The 17,786-nt window shown below is 42.1% G+C and overlaps 1 protein-coding gene across 2 annotated transcripts in view; it reads left to right on the top strand.

The window, feature by feature from the left end:
• The window catches only part of SHROOM3 (shroom family member 3), a 214,262-nt gene that overhangs the window by 65,173 nt on the left and 131,303 nt on the right, over positions 1–17,786 (top strand). The window contains exon 1 of one of the 2 annotated variants that reach the window (XM_017876550.1): positions 9,054–9,149. The exons of the other annotated variant lie outside the window; for it this stretch is intronic. The gene's annotated coding sequence lies outside the window, so the exon portion shown is untranslated. Of the gene's footprint in view, positions 1–9,053; positions 9,150–17,786 lie in introns of those variants that run through there. 2 annotated transcript variants of the gene reach the window in all.

The following is a 17,786-nucleotide window of genomic DNA, read 5'->3' as shown; positions in this document are numbered from 1 at the left end:
CCTATTTTATTTTTAATTGAAACATAATAATTATATATATTTAAGGGATAAAATGTGATGATGTGATACATGTATACGTGGTGTAATAATGAAATCAGGGTAATTAGCAAGGATATACAGTTTTATATAATTTCCTTTAAAAGTTTTATAGGATTCACTTTCACTTTCAGCATCACTCCATCTGGATTCACGTTCTTTTGCAACTACCAGAGCAGCAGGTCTGATGTGACCTAGATTCTTACCTCAATGCCACTTTTGTTCCTTTTGTGTCTTGGACAGTACTTAAGGAGAAGCAAGTTCAAATGGGGCTCAGTTTTCTGTTTCTGTGAAAACAATAGAAGCTAGCACTTATATAGTACTTATTATGAGCCAGCAACTGTTCCTAGCTCCATTGCACAGATAAGGAGACTGAGGCCTAGAGAGATGAAGTAATTCACTTGCTCAAGGTCATATGGTTAGAAAGTCAGAACTTGAACACTGGCTCTTTGACTCCAAAGCCTGCATATTTACACCACACTGCCTCTTTATCTCTTTTACAAGTCTTTTACCTAAACTAATTAATATAAAGTGGCTTCCATAGCATCATGCGGTCAACCATGGTGTAAAAGTCAATAAAGATAAGCCCTGCCACTTCTCTCTGTGGCACATCTAGCAGCAGAAAGCAGGGAGTTGTCCGAAGGAGCAGCTTCCTTTCTGCTGCTTCTCTCTCCAGCCTCTCCTCACTGGTCACTGTTACCCTCGAGTTTGACCCTCAACATCCCCAGAGGATGCCTCCTAGGACTCCAACCTCATTTTGTGTCTCTACTGCTGATGGATGCCATGAGTGGAGTTGTCGACCACCTTGGGTGAAGTGGTGGTCTCCACATCCCAACTGGGCAGCACGATGGCCACAGAAAGGCTGTATCTACCCACCCAGCACAACACATGCAGAAATTTCAAAAGAGCCTATTTAATTAGATGAGCATAGATAAATAACTCTGGGAGAGCATCCTTAAAAGGAGTTTGGTTTTTTGTTTTGCTTTGTATTGGTTTTTGTCTAAATAAACTAGACTGCTTTAACATACTGCCTCTTTTAATGAAATAAAGTAATTGTCTCCTTAGCTGTGTGCTAGGAAAGCCAATACAAAGACATATAAGAAAAACCCCACAGACCTAGATTCCTAACACCATTCATATTTGATCCCATTCTCAACATATCTCATTATATACATGCAAATATTCCAAAATCTGGAAAAATCCCAAATCCAAAACACTTCTGCTTCCAAACATTTCAGATAAGGGTTACTTCGCCTGCCTCATACTCCCCGAAATAGGCATCTTCGTAGAACTTTAGGGTGAGAAGGGGACTGAAGATTTCAGAAGTTCTATTTCTTCTCTGATACATTTTCCAACAGTCCCCCACAGTGGGCAACTAGCTTCCATCTGAACACAGCCAAGGAAAGTGAACTCACTAAATAAGAAAGTAGACCATTTCATTTTCAGAACCTGTTGAATTGCAACAATGTTCTTCTTTATGGTAACTCCATATCTGCTGTCCCAAAACTTCAATTCTTTCATCCTTCTCAGACCAAACAGAAAACATCAAATAGTTTTTATACTTTACCACCTTCCAATCTTTAAGAATAGTCATCATTTCCTTGCCACATTGTTTCTTTTCCAGGTTAAGGTCTTTGATTCAATTTTCACCTATTATTCCCATGTCACGATCTAGCATTTTGGACTGTTAAGGTCCCTCTTCTTTGATATGCCCTAAAACGCATGTAACAAAATATCACATGTACCCCATAACTATGTACAGATATTATGTATTAACAAAAATAAATAGAAAGAAATCAACTGGTCAATTTATTTTTCTTCAAACAATAATACAGGAAGCCGGGCGGAGTAGATCATACCTGTAATCCCAGCACTTTGAGAGGCCAAGGCAGGCAGATCTCTTGAGCCTAAGAATTCAAGACCAGCCTAGGCAACATGGTGAAACCCCATCTCTACAGAAAAATACAAAAATTAGCTGGGTGTGGTGATGTGCACCTCTAGTCCTAGCCACTTGGAAGGCTGAGGTGGGAGTATTGCTTGAGCCCTGGAGTTTGAGGCTGTGGTGAGTAGTGATCATGCACAAGTTGCACCCCAGCCTGGGTGACACAGCTAGACTCTGTCTCAAATAATAATAATAATAATAATACAGAAAAAAACTATGGACCTAGATATGTTATTTTTTGTATTGTAGTATCTTTCTTACATACCAGTTTTTGTAATAATATTTATCCACGATACCATCTGTAAGATAGGAATTGTGTAAAAATAACAATGCTGGCTATGCACAGTGACTCATACCTGTGGTCCTAGCACGCTGGGAGGCTAAGACAGGAGGCTTACTTGAGACTAGGAGTTCAAGACCACCCTGAGCAACATAATGAGACCCTGTCTCTACAAAAAATTTAAAAATTACCCCGGTGTGGTGGTGCGTACCTGTGGTCCCAGCCACTAAGGAGGCTGGGATGGGAGGATTGCTTGAGTCCAGGAAGCTGAGGCTGCAGTGAACTATGAGTGCACCACTGCACTGTAGCCTTGGTGACAGAGTGACACCCTATCTTTAAAAAAGAAAGAAAGAAAAACAAAAAACCAATGCTTAACTTTTCATAAGTGTCGGAGTAACAACCCCTGTGGTATCAAATATTGTGGCCTGTTAAAAGTAAGAGATCAAATATTGTAGAGTATTTTTTTATGCCAGTGATTCTTTGAAATGGATGGCTAGGCTGTTAAAGACCTGGGTTTTTTTTAGCAACCACCTCCTCACCCTACCCTTTACTGCCATCTTGATGGAGTCATGTTTACATGAATTTCTTCAGATCGCTTTGAAAGAGCTTACTACTTCCCTCCTCCACTGAGGATTTAGGTACCCACTCCAGATCCAGATTTGGTTTTGTATCACTAGAAAAATTGTAATAGAGTAGATCTATCTGAAAAGGCTTTCTTTGATTAGAAACTGTAACCATGTAGATGTAAGATGTGATTATAACTTTAGACTTACCTGGAGAAGTTACTGCTACAATATACAAGGCAACAGGTGGTGGTGGACATATGAAGGTGGAAAAATACATTAGATGTCCTTATATCATTTTCTAAAAAGCATATGATTGGGGGGGGGCTGTATAGGAGAGTATCACAGAAAATTATCACATATAGGAAACTATTGTCAAAATTGACAGTGCCCCTCAGTCATTGACTGAATAAAAAAAGGAGGACAAAATTCTTTAAGACAAATGAACTTTAAATAAAGGCCACTAATTATAGCAGGGAATGTGTTGGATAAGAGTAGGTATATATAATTACATAGTAATTATGTTGAAAATGTAATCACATGCCACCGGCTAGCTAGTTAACCATTCTGCTGGGGGATGAATTCAACCTCAGCAACCATCTCCTTCTGATCTCAGAGACCCACGTTGACTTTGTTAGAATGTGTGATATGGTTTCTTCTTAGAAGGGTGACCTTTTTCTGGCCAATTAAAAGTTGCTGCTTTGAGGATATTGGAACCCATACTCAAAGGGATAAAAGGAAATTGAAACTTCTATTAAAAGGAGCTAATGATGCCTGGAGCAGTGAGGATTAAAAAAGAACAAAGTCAGTTTTAAAAAGATCCCCCAAATCAAAGAGCTGCTTCTCTCATCAAATACCAGAAGACAGCAAAATGATTTTTAATGAAAAGTGGGGCAATGGATTCAGCCTTTTCCCTGCATCCTGGGGCTTCAATCAAAACCAGTTGAGTAGTTTTGAGCAAAATTCTTTGAACATTTGGGATAATTATGCTACCTAAATTTGACATGGTGTTATAAAAGGTAAACTAGCTTTTCTCCCAAATTAGATAGTCAAGAAAAATATCAGAAGGATAACTCTAAAAAATCATGCATATAAGAGTGCTTTATAATTGATTCCCCATCTGACACAAAATAATTCCTGGGTTAAAACCTAGCATTTTGATGATAGACGTATAGGAAATCACTGTCAAAATTGTCCTGTGGTGGACAATTGTTAGGTGATTGCTGTGATTGTAATTAGCACAACCTTGGTAGGTTATACATTCCTTAATACACTTTATTATCACCATCTGTATTAGTCTACTTGGGCAGCCATAACAAAATACCGCAGACCATGTGGCTTGAACAACAGAAATGTATTTTTGACAGTTCTGACGGCTGTAAAGTCCAAGATGAAGGTTCTTGCAGAATTCAATTTCTGGTGAGGGCATTCTTCCTGGCTCGCAGGTGGCTTCCTTCTCATTATGTCCTTACGTAGCTTTTCCTAGGTGCATATGCTTGGAGAGAGTTAAAAAAATGAATTCTCCAATGTCTCTACTTCTAAGGATACTAATCCTATCTGATCGGGGCCCTACCTTTAAGACCTTATCTACAAATACAGCCACAGTGAGAGTTAGGGCTTCAACATGAGAATTTGGGGAATACATAAACATTTAGACCAGCAAATCAAAACTACAATGAGATATCTCACCCCAGTTAAAATGACTTACATTCAAAAGACAGGCAGTGAAAAATGCTGGTGAGGGTGTAGAGAAAAGGAAACCCTCATATGCTGTTAGTGGGAATGTCAATTAGTACAACCACTATGGAGAACAGTTTGGAGCTTTCTCAACAAACTAAAAAGAGATCTACCATATGATCCAGCAATCCCACTGCAGGGTATATATCCCAGATAAAGGAAAACAGTATATCAAAGAGGTATCTGCACTTCTGTGTTCATTGCAACGTTCTTTTTTTTTTTTTTTTTTTTTTTTTTTAAGTATTTTTATTTTATTTTTTTGGCAGAGTCTTGCTCTGTCACCCAGGCTGGAGTGCAGTGGCATGATCTCAGCTCACTGCAACCTCTGCTGCCCAGGTTCAAGCAGTTCTCCTGCCTCGGCCTCCCGAGTAGCTGGGGTTACAGGCGTATGCCACCACGCCCGACTAATTTTTGTGTTTTTCATAGAGATGGGATTTCAGCATCTTGGCCAGGCCAGTCTTGAACTCCTGACCTCATGATCCACCCATCTTGGCCTCCCAAAGTGCTGGGATTATAGGCATGAGCCACTGTGCCAGCCTCAACATTCTTTACAACAGCTAAGATTTGGAAACAACTTAAGTGTCCATCAACAGATGAATGGATAAAGAAAATTTATACACAATGGAGTACTATTTAGCCATAAAAAAGAATAGAACCAGTCATTTGCAACAACATGAATGGAACTGGAGATCATTATGTTAAGAAATAAGCCAGGCATAGAAAGACAAACATTGCATGTTCTCACTTATTTGTGGGATTTAAAAATCAAAACAATTGAGCTCATGGACATACAGAGTAGAAGGATGTTACCATAGGCTGGGAAGGGTAGTAGCGGGCTTGATGGGGAGGTAAGGATGGTTAATGGGTAAAAACAAAATGGAACGAATAAATAAGACTTACTATTTGAAAGCACAACAGAGTGACTATAGTCAATAATAACTTAATCTTAATATTTGAAAATCACCTAAAGAGTGTAATTGGATTGTTTGTAATTCAAAGGAAAGATGCTTGAGGGGGATGGATACCCCATTCTCCATGATGTGGTTATTTCACACTGCATGCCTGTATTAACACAGCTCATATACCCCATAAATATATATATATATCTACTATGTACTCACAAAAAATAAAAGTAAAAGTATTTTTTTTAAAAACCACTTAGTCCGTACCACCATCCAACAGTAAGCAAGAAGTCAGGGAATCCCTGGGCTTGTCAAGGAGCTGGGTTTCCTGCTACACTTGGATATCAATGGCTAATGTCTTTGCCACTTAAAGAATAGTTGGAAGGGTGGCTGTCAAGCAGTCAGGAAACCTAAAAGCCAGCTAGTGCTGCATTTTCAATTTGTTTGAATTATAAATGAGTTAACTATCCAAGACAAAGAGCATAACCAGTAGAAGCCTCCTCCTTACAAATTTGCTTGAACTCCCAAAAGATATGTTTAATGGCAGTGTAACCAATGGGGAAATTCTCTGTCATAAACCATCAGTTTTGAACATGAGTCATCTATACAGCAAATCGGGGTATTGGCAAAGGAAGCTTCACAGTGTCCAGCTTTACTGCCCCTGCACTTCAACCTGCTATGGTGGCTAAAATCATTATTTTAGAATTGAAAATTTTTTCTAGAAAGCTGGTCATTCCTATTTATACTGGGACTCAAAGCTACCTAAGGAGCCCGGGATGCCTCATCTCAGCTTGGAAATTCTAGAATTAATTATGTGTTCTAGGATGAATTAAGTGTTAAATTCAATTCCAGAAAGGACACAACCATTTTTGTGCTCGTACGTATTAGGCTGAGGCAAACTTACCCAGTGTTGGCAGTTGGTTTAGCGGTTTAATAATTTGAGCTAGATAAAGAAAAAGGGAGTTGTTTGAGACAAGAAAGATGGCTCTTCTCAAAAGTAAAAGACATCTGGACTGATAAGAGGGCAACTGAGAGAGGAGCTAAAGATAACCAAGAGAAACTGATCATAAATTTGCCTCAAGGTTCAGACAGGGGGTCATGCAGTTGAATTATAGACAGGGGTCATGGTGGCAGCTTTAGAACTTGTATCCTGATTCTGATGCCTATAGGCAGCCTCCATCATCATGCACCCATCTCCAAACATTGGGAGGTTGAATATGCATGTATGAAAAGAATTGCCCGGTATAAACATGTATTATAGGTTACATACAGTTCATGGGACTATGAAGTCCCTGAGAAGTAGCTCAGCCTATGTCCCATATCACAGGCTCCTGCCTTAACTGTGTTATGTCAAATGGCCAATAAAACTCTTGCAACAGCATAACAGTTTTTTTTTTTTTTTTTTTTTTTTTTTTTTTTTTTTTGAGACAGAGTCTCGCTCTGTCACCCAGGCTGGAGTACAGTAGCACGATCTCGGCTCACTGCAAGCTCTGCCTCCCAGGTTCACACCATTCTCCTGCCTCAGCCTCCCAAGTAGCTAGGACTACAGGCACCTGCCACCACACTTGGCTAAGTTTTGTATTTTTAGTAGAGACGGGGTTTCACCATGTTAGAATGGATGGTCTCGATCTCCTGACCTCGTGATCCACCCTCCTTGGCCTCCCAAAGTGCTGGGATTACAGGCGTGAGCCACTGCGCCCGGCTGCACAGCATAAAAGTTTAAATTTTTACATTTCCTTATGATCCCAGGGAGGCCAGGCCTTCCTGGAGAGGGTATTCCAGGTTATGAGTTCATGCAAAGTAAGAGATATAAGAGATATATTTGAGTCTCTCTCTCTCTCTCTGTGTGTGTATGTATGTGGTGTGTATAAGTGTGTGTGTGTATATATATATATACACACACACATATACACACACATATATAAAATATATATATGACTTAAAAAACATTGGCTGGTGAGCTAATATATGTTTACCCTTATGATCCAGGCATTCTAACTGGTTGTTGAGGGATGTAGACTTGGAGCAGACATATGGTGTGGTGAGAGAAGAGATGGGAGGAGAGAGCCATGCATCATATTCCATTGATTCTGAGTAGGTCTTTTGCTATATTTACAGTCTGATTTCAAAGCTAGAACTGATCTCCCTTAAGTCTGAGGCTGTGAAATGAGCTCATATTATGAAAAATTGCTCAATAAACAAAGAAGTATACCATACAATTGTATGGTTTATATTGAGTATGATGATCATTTCTGCCACTTGCACCACTAAGCAGTCAGGGTTAGGAATCCTATATTGAGTTCTTCCATGTGCCAGACCTTGTTCTAGATCAGGATTTTTCAGCCTTGGCGCTGTTTCTGTTTGGGGTTGAATAGTTCTTTGTTGTTAGGGGCTGCCCTGGGCATTGAAGGATGCTTAGTAGCATCCCTGGCCTTTACCCACTACATGGTAGAAGCATAGCCCCCTCCCCCAATTGTGACAACTCAGGTGTCTCCAGACATTGCTGGATGTCCTCGGGGAGCAAAACTGCCCCTGGCTGAGAACCAGCATTCTAGATACATGACATGTGGCATGACATGTGGTGTATGCAAAAAGCATGAACTGCAGAGTCACATTCTTATCTTCATTTCTTCATTCATTTTATTTAACTAATTAATTTTTTTGAGACAGAGTCTCACTTTGTCACCCAGGCTGGAGTACAGTGGCACGATCTTAGCTCACTGCAACCTCTGCCTCCTGGTCTCAAAGGATCCTCCCACCTCAGCCTTCTGAGTAGCTGGGACTACAGGGCCATGCCACCACACCTGGCTAATTTTTGTATTTTCAGTAGAGACAGGGTTTCTTCATGTTGCCCAGGCTGGTCTCAGACTCCCAGACTCAAGCGATCTGCCCACTTCAGCCTACCAAAGTGCTGGGCCTATGGCCCAGCTGAGCCACCACGCTCAACTCATTCATTTTATTTATTGAGCCTTTGCAACATGCCATGAACTGTGCTAGGTGATGGGGATACAAAGATGAATAAGGCATGGTTTTTGCCTTAAGTAGAAGACTCTAGTAATGGAGAAAAACTCATACATAGATAAATTACCAATCAACGTGGTAAATGTAACAAAATAGACATGATAACAGGCTTGGGTAGAGAGTTCCTAACCCAGCTGGGCAGTAGAAGCTGGAGGCATCAAGGAAAGCTTTCCCGAGTTGCCTGGCCTGAACTGAGCCTTAGATAAGTGGGTGGAGGAGGTGAGGACACTGAAGCAGAGGTGTAATTCAGTGATGCAGAGTTAATGTTGAATTGTAAGGTAAGACACAGGTGAAAAAGCCTGGTGTGTGCTGAGTGTTGGGAAGGGAACATTAAAAGTCTGCAGAGGTAGACAGGTGACCTTGTCTGGCGTTCTGAGAGTTTGTACTTTATTCTAAGAGGTGGGGAGCCATTGAGAGGCTTCAAGTAAGGAACTGGTTTTTGTTTAAACCGGTTGTCTTGACAACCTCTACCTGCTGGACTCAAGGGATCCTCCCACCTCAGCCTCCCAAGTAGCTGGGACTACAGGTGTGTGCCACCATGCCTAGCTAATTTTGGTATTTTTTTTTTGTAGAGATGGGGTTTCACCATATTGCCCAGGCTGCCATGCAGAGAATGGATTAAAGGAGCACAAGAGTAAAAGCAGGGAGACAATTTAGAAGGCCAAGAGGTAATGAGGGCTTGAACTAGGGCAGTGGGAAATAGGGGACAGGATTTGGGAAATATTTCAGAGATAAAACAGTATGATTTAGTGACTCTTTTGATACAGGAGATGAGGAAGAGGGGGAGGGTTCAGGATGATTACCTCTCACAGTTGGGGTGCCACCATCATTGCCTATCCTATAGGAAATACATAGTGAGGGTAATTATTGTATTATGCTATTATATTAACTTATTTATCCCCACTTTGCAAATGATAAAATTGAGGCTCAAAGGAGAAAGTTGCTTAGCCCAAAGTCACACAGCTATTGAGTAGAGAAGCCAGGATTTGAGATCTATTTGATTATTTGACTTCCAGCCTATCATACTATGTGGCTTTGGCTAAGTATGGATTAAAGTGGTGAAAATGAATCATTCAGAAAGTAGTCGACTTGGTTACTGTTGGCCTTTATGCTTGGCAGGTGCTCAGTATTTGTTGAAGAAAGGAATGATTTTAATGACCATTATACTAATATATTTACATATCATTTTCATGTATTTCAAATTAGAATCCATGAGGGGAAAAATAAATAGCTTATCCAATATTACATGCAAATATCCCCCACCCGAGCTGCAGCTTTAGTCTCTTCTCAGGTTCCTGCAGCTACAAGTGAAGTCTTGAGGTCCCCTAGTCCATTGTTCTGCCTCTGTTTAATCACTCACCATGTTCTCTTTAGACACAGAGCTAAGGACACAGGTATAGCAAATACTTGTTAAATGATTCAGTCATTTATATGTTTTAGCATCACCATTACATTCTGGGCCAATAAGAGGACCTTCAGTCCTATTGTCATTTCCATCCAAAACTATTAAATGTTACCAGGACCAAGAAAGACTGTTGGGCAGGAAAAAAGGGATAAATGTCGCTGGGCTAAAAGTAGAAACTTATGGATATTGTTAAGATAAACACAAAGAAATTCCTGTGTTACTTTTCTCTAGGGTTGCTCCCTTAACCTTTCCGTCTCCAAGTCCAGACTTCAAAGCTCCAAGAAAAAACAAGATACAACAGTGTAGGATTAGCTGCCCAATTTACTTATATTTTAAGAAAGTGTCCAAAAAGGCCAGTTAAGCCTGTCTGACAGCAGTGACAGGTCTCATCGTCACAAATTTCAAGAATGATTATAGCCTGTGACCTGTGATGGCTCCAAAGGCCGTAGGAATTGCCAGGGAATGTCCCTGGTATTTATCTCTCAGGATCACCTTCCTTCTCACTGCTAGGGGAGTCAGTTCTGGACCTGGATGGAAAAGGATTCCCAGTACCCCAGTTAATATAGCTGCTTACATCTGTTATCTGTGCACGTGAGGTTTTATACCAGACCTGAAAATAGAGAGACAGTCACAATTTTGTATTCATGAAATTAGAGACTCATGTAGACCATTCTGCTGTGGCCTGTTCTTACCCTGCTGTATCAGAGATTCCTTGGTCTGCAGTCAGGGACTCAGGCATAGTGAGGGCGCCAGGAGAGCCGGCAGGGAGTTCCTCATTTCTTATTCCTGCTGCTCCTGCTTCAGTTCCGACTATAAGGAAACTCATGGAAGTATTTTTAGTGCATTTGTGGTACCAGAGCCCCTCACCATTCCCAAAACAAGGCTTGACTTTCCATCCCATACTATAAGCAGAGTCTTATACTATGGTTCCTCTCAGGAATTACCGCTGGGCAGTAGGTTATTAATAGTAATAGTTCACACCCAGACCAATTTAAAAGAAACAGATTGTTTCTTTTAAAAAATCTTCTCTGCATTTAAATTATAGGTATTTATAATGTTTCTCCACTTCTTACCTAAACACTGGATATTCCTTCAGGTTAAACTCCCTTGAGCTATATTTTTCTTTGCCTGCTGGATTTTATTCACTCTTCATATCTCAGTGTCATAGGCCCTTTCTAACCCTCACTGAGTTGCATAGCACCTAGAAAAAGCCCTTCTCACTCGATTGTAATACAATTGTCTGTTAAAGACCTTAACATTTCTTTGGGAGCAGAGGTGGTTTGCATTTATTGTAGTATCTCCAATAAGGCACATGCAGTGGGATGTCAAAGAAGGCTTGAACTGAGTAGGAGCACATCCTAACATGCAGGGGTTTTGCAGGCCAGTAGACATGGACCTGTACCAATGTCTGTCTCTTACCAGCTGCATAATGGAAACATTACTTAGTCTTGCCGAACCCACATGAAAAATAGAAATAATCATCTTACCTTCAAGAGTTGTGAAAAGTCAAAGTAGATGCTTAATAAATATACATATTCGCTGGGCGCGGTGGCCCACGCCTATAATCCCAGCACTTTGGGAGGCTGAGGTGGGTAGATCACCTGAGGTCAGGAGTTCGAGGCCAGCCTGGCCAACATAGTGAAACCCCACCTCTAGTAAAAATACAAAAAATTAGCTGGGTGTGGTGGCGGGCGCCTGTAATCCCAGCTACTCGGAACGCTGAGGCAGGAGAATCGCTTGAACCCGGCAGGCAGAGGTTGCAGCGAGCCAAGATCACACCATTGCACTCCAGCCTGGGCAACAAGAGCAAAACTCCGTCTCTCTCTATGTATATGTGCATATTCATTTGATCATTATACTAAGTTGAAGATTAAAAATTCTTCCCAAAACATTTATGCAAGGCTGTTGATGGATGGTGAGAAGTCTTAATCTAAGTATCAACATATTGTCTGAAATAATTTTGAACACTGTGAGTGGCAGACTGAAAGAAACATAGTATTTGAAGTCAAAAGACTTGGTTTGATTCAAAATTTTGTGACCTTTCCTCCTGGTGAGTGACATATACACTCATTTATAGCCATTCATGATGTTCAAAACTATTTGCCTTAACTTGTCCCTGAATATACCTGCTCATTACTAGCGCTAACATTTTTAAATGGAATATCAGTTACTACAAGCAATCAGTTATAATTGCTTTCTTTTGGTTCCAAGTGTGCTGTGCTCTCCTAAAGTTCCCAAATAGTGAGGGTGCTGCTGTTTGGGGGCGGGGGGGTCCCCTTGGAGTTTAGGTTCTGTTTCTGTGGTGCAACAGTGACATCCATTGGCCTGTTATGCTAATTATAGAAGAAACCTGCTTCTCTGCTCTGTGCCTGTTGAATTTTCTGATATAAAGATACAAAGAGAACAAACTGTCTCTGGGCCCAAGTAAGACAAGCTAGTGGTCAACACCTGGTCCCCTGCAGATTGGGCTGGTTTCAGGACCCTTCCCAAGGATACATGTTCTAAGATCAGCACCAGCTGGGTGTTCTCTTCTGGTCATGTGGAGATAGTCCTGGAACTGGTCCTCTCCATGGAGTTCAGTACATTCATCGGGCTGCTGGGAAACCATTGGTTTGGGCTCTAGCATAAGCCAGGGCAAATCACTTTGCCTCTGGACTTTTCCACATTGATAAAGTGAAGTTGATAGCAATACCTGCTTTGTAGTTACCAAAGTGCTCTTCCATGCATTTTGTAATAACTTCCCACAATCCCACAACAATTGTGAAAATTAGGAAAGCACAGATCAGATCTGCTTAGCATCCACCGACTATGAGGATGTGAAGCTGAACACCAAATTACAGGGTTTCAAACCTCAAGCCTTGGTGACTTATGCTTGCTGCCTTAGTTGGAATTAATGAAATCATTACAGAAATTCCTGCTTCATTTCTGGAAGAGCCCTCAGGGGAGGTTCTAAAAATGGAAAATCAGAGGAAAGGCTATGTGGCTGGATGTGAGAAATTGAGCAATGAGTCAGTATTTTAAGTAGAAAAGATTTACATTGCTGGTTTCCATCTCCATAAAGAACATAACAGGAAATAACAAGACTAAAAATATTTATTTTTGCCTAATATGTGTCAGATACTCTGTTAAGCATTAAGAATGGAGGATAAACTAGACAAACTGTTTCATACCATCCAGAACCTCATTGTCAAATGAGGGATACAGAGCAGGAACAGTGAACGATATATAATAGCGTGGTAAGTGTTACATCAAGCATTCCTGCAGCATGCTACCCTTCCAAACCCCCTCCCATGTATGTATGTGTGTGTGTGTTTGTGTGTGTGTGCACGTGCCCGCGTGTGTGCTTGGTAGGATCCAACTAGTGACTAATGTAGGTACCTTTGGATGGATAAACAGAATAATAGCGTCAGTTCAACTGGAAGCCAAAACATCAAACATTTTGCAATATCAAAACCAAGCAGATTGCAAAACTGACACATCAGATACATACCACACACAAAACAAAACCCAAGGATTCAATTGCACTTTGTATCATTTCATAGTAAATCTCTTTTTGGAAACAATTAGGGAATTCGTAACTAATTTGTGGTGGATGTAGCAAAACCCAGCACTGACTCACTGGTAAAGTCTTTTCAAAGCACTGTTATGATTAAACAAACAAAAAAAATGGCTCATCTAAAAATGGATCTCATTCAGATCCCATTCTTCCTTCTCGGTTGGTCCCCTAACAGGAAAAGCTTGGTTCTGGTGTCCCCTCTGATTAAATGGTCTCATTGGAACCCTCATTGTAAATACTCAAGGCCCATCCTTCAGCCCCCTCTCCTCTCCCTCAAAACACTTCCTGATGTGAACTGACTGTTCCTCACTGGAGAGCCTCAAGTGGATGGATCACTCCCCACTTACAGGTGGAACTTTCTGAGGACAGAAGCCAACAGCAAACCCCAGGCACCTTGCCAAGAGGCCAGGCCCCGTGACTGAGTTCTTTACTCCCCGACCATCTAGCCATCTGGGCTCCTTTGGAAAAAGTGGAGCCCACAGTTTAAAACATCACTGCTCATATTGGTCATTTGGGTTTAGAGCCATATGTTAGACATACTGAGATTTTAGCCTACAATTGTTGGCTCTCTTTGAAATTCTTACATATGTGTAACAAGCACCAAAGTATATGTCAGGAATCCAGTGAAGTTACTGTGGGCTTTGAGAAGCCTTTCTTTCCTCCTCTCCTCTCCTCGCCTCGCCTCACCTCTCCTTTCCATCCTTCCTTTCCATCCTTCCTTTCTTTCCTTTCTTTTCTTAGATGGAGTCTCGCTCTGTTGCCCAGGCTGAGGTGCTGTGGCATGATCTTGGCTCACTGCAACCTCCGCCTCCCAGGTTCAAGTGATTCTCCTGCCTCAGTCTCCAAAGTAGCTGGGACTACAGTTGTGCGCCACCACACCAGCTAATTTTTGTATTTTTAGTAGAGATGGGGTTTCGCCATGTTGGCCAGGCTGGTCTCGAACTCCTGACCTCAGCTGATCCACCCTCCTTGGCCTCCCAAAGTGCTGGGATTACAGGCGTGAGCCACCACGCCCAGCCTGAGAAGACTTTTTTCACAAAACAAGAAAAGATATGTTCATTTTGACTGAAGCAACCCATCTAAAACATGCATATGCTAAAGAAACCAAGAATGAAGCTGTGCAGGGGTATTCCCAGAGGCTGTGCTCAGATGCTGGGTATCACTCGGAGGCCACCAGACTCGAGAGTGTGAAGCTCACTGCCCCTGCCCACCTCACACACACCTGTCTCACACATGTCAGGGCACTGCCACCTGCTTCCGTGCACCCCAGCCCCCTCCAGGGCCCTTCTTGCTTGGGAAGCTCCAGCACAATCAGCATCTTCACTGTTCATCTTTTAGCAATTTGTACTTGGGCATAGAATAAACCCACAAGGAGCCCTTTGCAGGACTATCTGATTAGGTGCATAGACTGATTTGAGGTCCTCTGTGGAGGTCTCACTGCCCAAAAATCTTTCACCCAGCTGCTTAGGGTCCCATATCCCTCTATGAGGGGCTCATCCATTTGAGTTAACTCTTACCCTGTCTGTTTTTTAAATAGCTCCCCCTAGGAGAGAGTCATCAACACCTCAGTGATAACTAGTCTATCACATATTGGTTGAATTAGTTTTTAAATTTATTTTAATTAATTTTTTTGAGATGGAGTCTTGCTCTGTTGTCTAGGCTGGAGTGCAGTGGAGCAATCTTGGCTTACTGCAACCCCCGCCTCCCAGATTTAAGCAATTCTCCTGCCTCAGCCTCCTGAACAGCTGGGATTACAGGCGCCCGCCACCACACCCAGCTAATTTTTGTATTTTTAGTAGAGACGGGGTTTCACCATGTTGGTCAGGCTAGTCTCAAACTCCTGACCTCAAGTAATCCACCTACCTCGGCCTCCCAAAGTGCTGAGATTACAGGTGTGAGCCACCATGCCTGGCCTGATGAATTATTTTTTTTCGTTTGTGGGTGGTTTTGTTTTTTGAGACAGAGTCTCACTCTGTCACCCAGGCTGAAGTGCAGGAGCACGATCATGGCTCACTGCAGCCCTGAACTCTTAGTCTCAAGTGATCTTCCCACCCCAGCTTCCTGAGTAACTGGGACTACTGGTATGTACCACCATGCCTGCTTAATTTTTTACTTTTTGTAAAGACTGGGTCTAACTGTTACCCAAGCTTGTCTTGAACTCCTGGCCTCAAGTGATCCTCCTGCCTCAGCCTCCCAAAGTGCTGGGATTACAGGTGTGAGCCACTGTACCTGGCTTAATTTGTTTTTAAAGATATTTTTATTGAGAGATTATTTATTTATTTATTTATTTTTTGAGACGGAGTCTTGCTCTGTCACCCAGGCTGGAGTGCAGTGGCCGGATCTCAGCTCACTGCAAGCTCCATCTCCTGGGTTTACGCCGTTCTCCTGCCTCAGCCTCCCGAGTAGCCAGGACTACAGGCGCCCGCCACCTCACCTGGCTAGGTTTTTTTTGTATTTTTTAGTAGAGACAGAGTTTCACCATGTTAGCCAGGATGGTCTCGATCTCCTGACCTCGTGATCCACCCGTCTCGGCCTCCCTAAGTGCTGGGATTACAGGCTTGAGCCACCGCGCCCCGCCAGAGAGATAATTTATATAAAATGTGTGAATCTTAAGTATTCCAGTTCCATGAATCCTGACAAATGTATTCACTTGTGTAATCCACATCCCTATCAAACTATAATCCATTTTCATCACCAGATAAAGTTTCTTTGTGCCCCTTTCCAGTCCACTCTGCACCCCCAGGCACCTACTGTTCTGGTTTATTTCACCATAGATTAGTTTTTTCTATCCTAGAAATTTGTTAAATGAAATAACACAATATATACTCTTTTTTATTGGTATTTTTCACTCAATGTAAGGTTTCTGAACTTTATCTGTGTTGTTGCTTATATTAATAGTTCATTGTTGCCGGGGGCGGTGGCTCAAGCCTGTAATGCCAGCACTTTGGGAGGCCGAGATGGGCGGATCACGAGGTCAGGAGATCGAGACCATCCTGGATAACACGGTGAAATGCTGTCTCTACTAAAAAATACAAAAAACTAGCCAGGCGAGGTGGCAGGCGCCTGTAGTCCCGGCTACTCGGGAGGCTGAGGCAGGAGAACGGCGTAAACCCGGGAGATGGAGCTTGCAGTAAGCTGAGATCCGGCCACTGCACTCCAGCCTGGGTGACAGAGCAAGACTCCGTCTCAAAAAAAAAAAAAAAAAATAATAGTTCATTGTTTATCCATTCTCCTACTGATGGACATTTGGACTGTGTCTAATTTGAGGCTATTATGAATAAAGCTGCTATAGATATTAGTGTACAAGTATTTTTGTAGACATATGTTTCATTTTTCTTGGGTAAATACCTAAGAGTAAAATGCTGCATCATAGGGTGGATGTGTGTTTGATTTTCCATACCATTTTCCAAAGTGTGGTACCATTTTGTTCCATAACCTTCCCAACATGTGGTATGGCAGTTGTGTTAGTTTTCTATTGCTGCATAACAAATTATCACAAATGAAGTGTCTTGAAGCAGCCTCGATTTATTAGCTCACAATACTCTAGGTCATAGCACCTAGAGTGCATGGCACCATTGGGTTCTCTACCTAAGGCCTCACAAAGCCGAAATCAAGGTGTAGACTGAGTGGGGCTCTTATCTGGAGGCTCTAGGGAAGAGTCTGCTTCAAAGCTCCTTCTTCTTGTTGGTTGAATTCAGTTTCTTATGGTTGTAGGATGAAGTCCCCATTTCCTTATTGGCTCTCACCCAGAGCTGCTCTCTCTGCTCCCAGAGGCAGCCTACATTTCTTCTCATATGGAACCCCACACACCCATCTTCAAGTCTGCAAGATGCATTGAATCGCCTCATGCTTTGAATCTCTCTGCCTTCCTCTTCTACTGCCATGCAGAGAATAAAAACTCTGCCTTTTAAAAGGCTCACCTGCCTGGGCCAAACCTACCTGGATAATCTCCTGTATCTTAAGATTCATTGACTTGGGACTTTAATTGCATCTGCACTTTCCCTTCACAATCAATGTTTGAATAACTAGGGGACAGGAATCTTGGGCCATCTTCAGAATTCTGCCTACCATAGCAGTCCATGATGAAGCCCTAAAATCAGAATCACTTTTCATTATCCAGTTGCTTAAGAATTCATGTATATTTTCCTTCTAAAGAAGCGTACCTACTGTAGTTTCAGTAATTGCACTCCTGTGGTTCGAGCTACTTGAGAGGCTGAGGCAGGAGGATTACTTGAGCCTACGAGTTCGAGGCCGCAGTGGGCTGTGATTGAGACACTGCGGTCCAGCCTGGGTAACAAAGCAAGACCCTATCTGAGCGGGAGGGAGAGGGAGAGGGAGAGGGAG

This window comes from Rhinopithecus bieti, unplaced genomic scaffold (genome assembly GCF_001698545.2).
Source record: "Rhinopithecus bieti isolate Rb0 unplaced genomic scaffold, ASM169854v2 scaffold_8675, whole genome shotgun sequence".
In the NCBI taxonomy this organism is placed as follows: domain Eukaryota; kingdom Metazoa; phylum Chordata; class Mammalia; order Primates; family Cercopithecidae; genus Rhinopithecus; species Rhinopithecus bieti.
The sequence above is the reverse complement of the archived record's forward strand: the minus strand, read 5'-3'. Positions and strand labels throughout refer to the sequence as shown.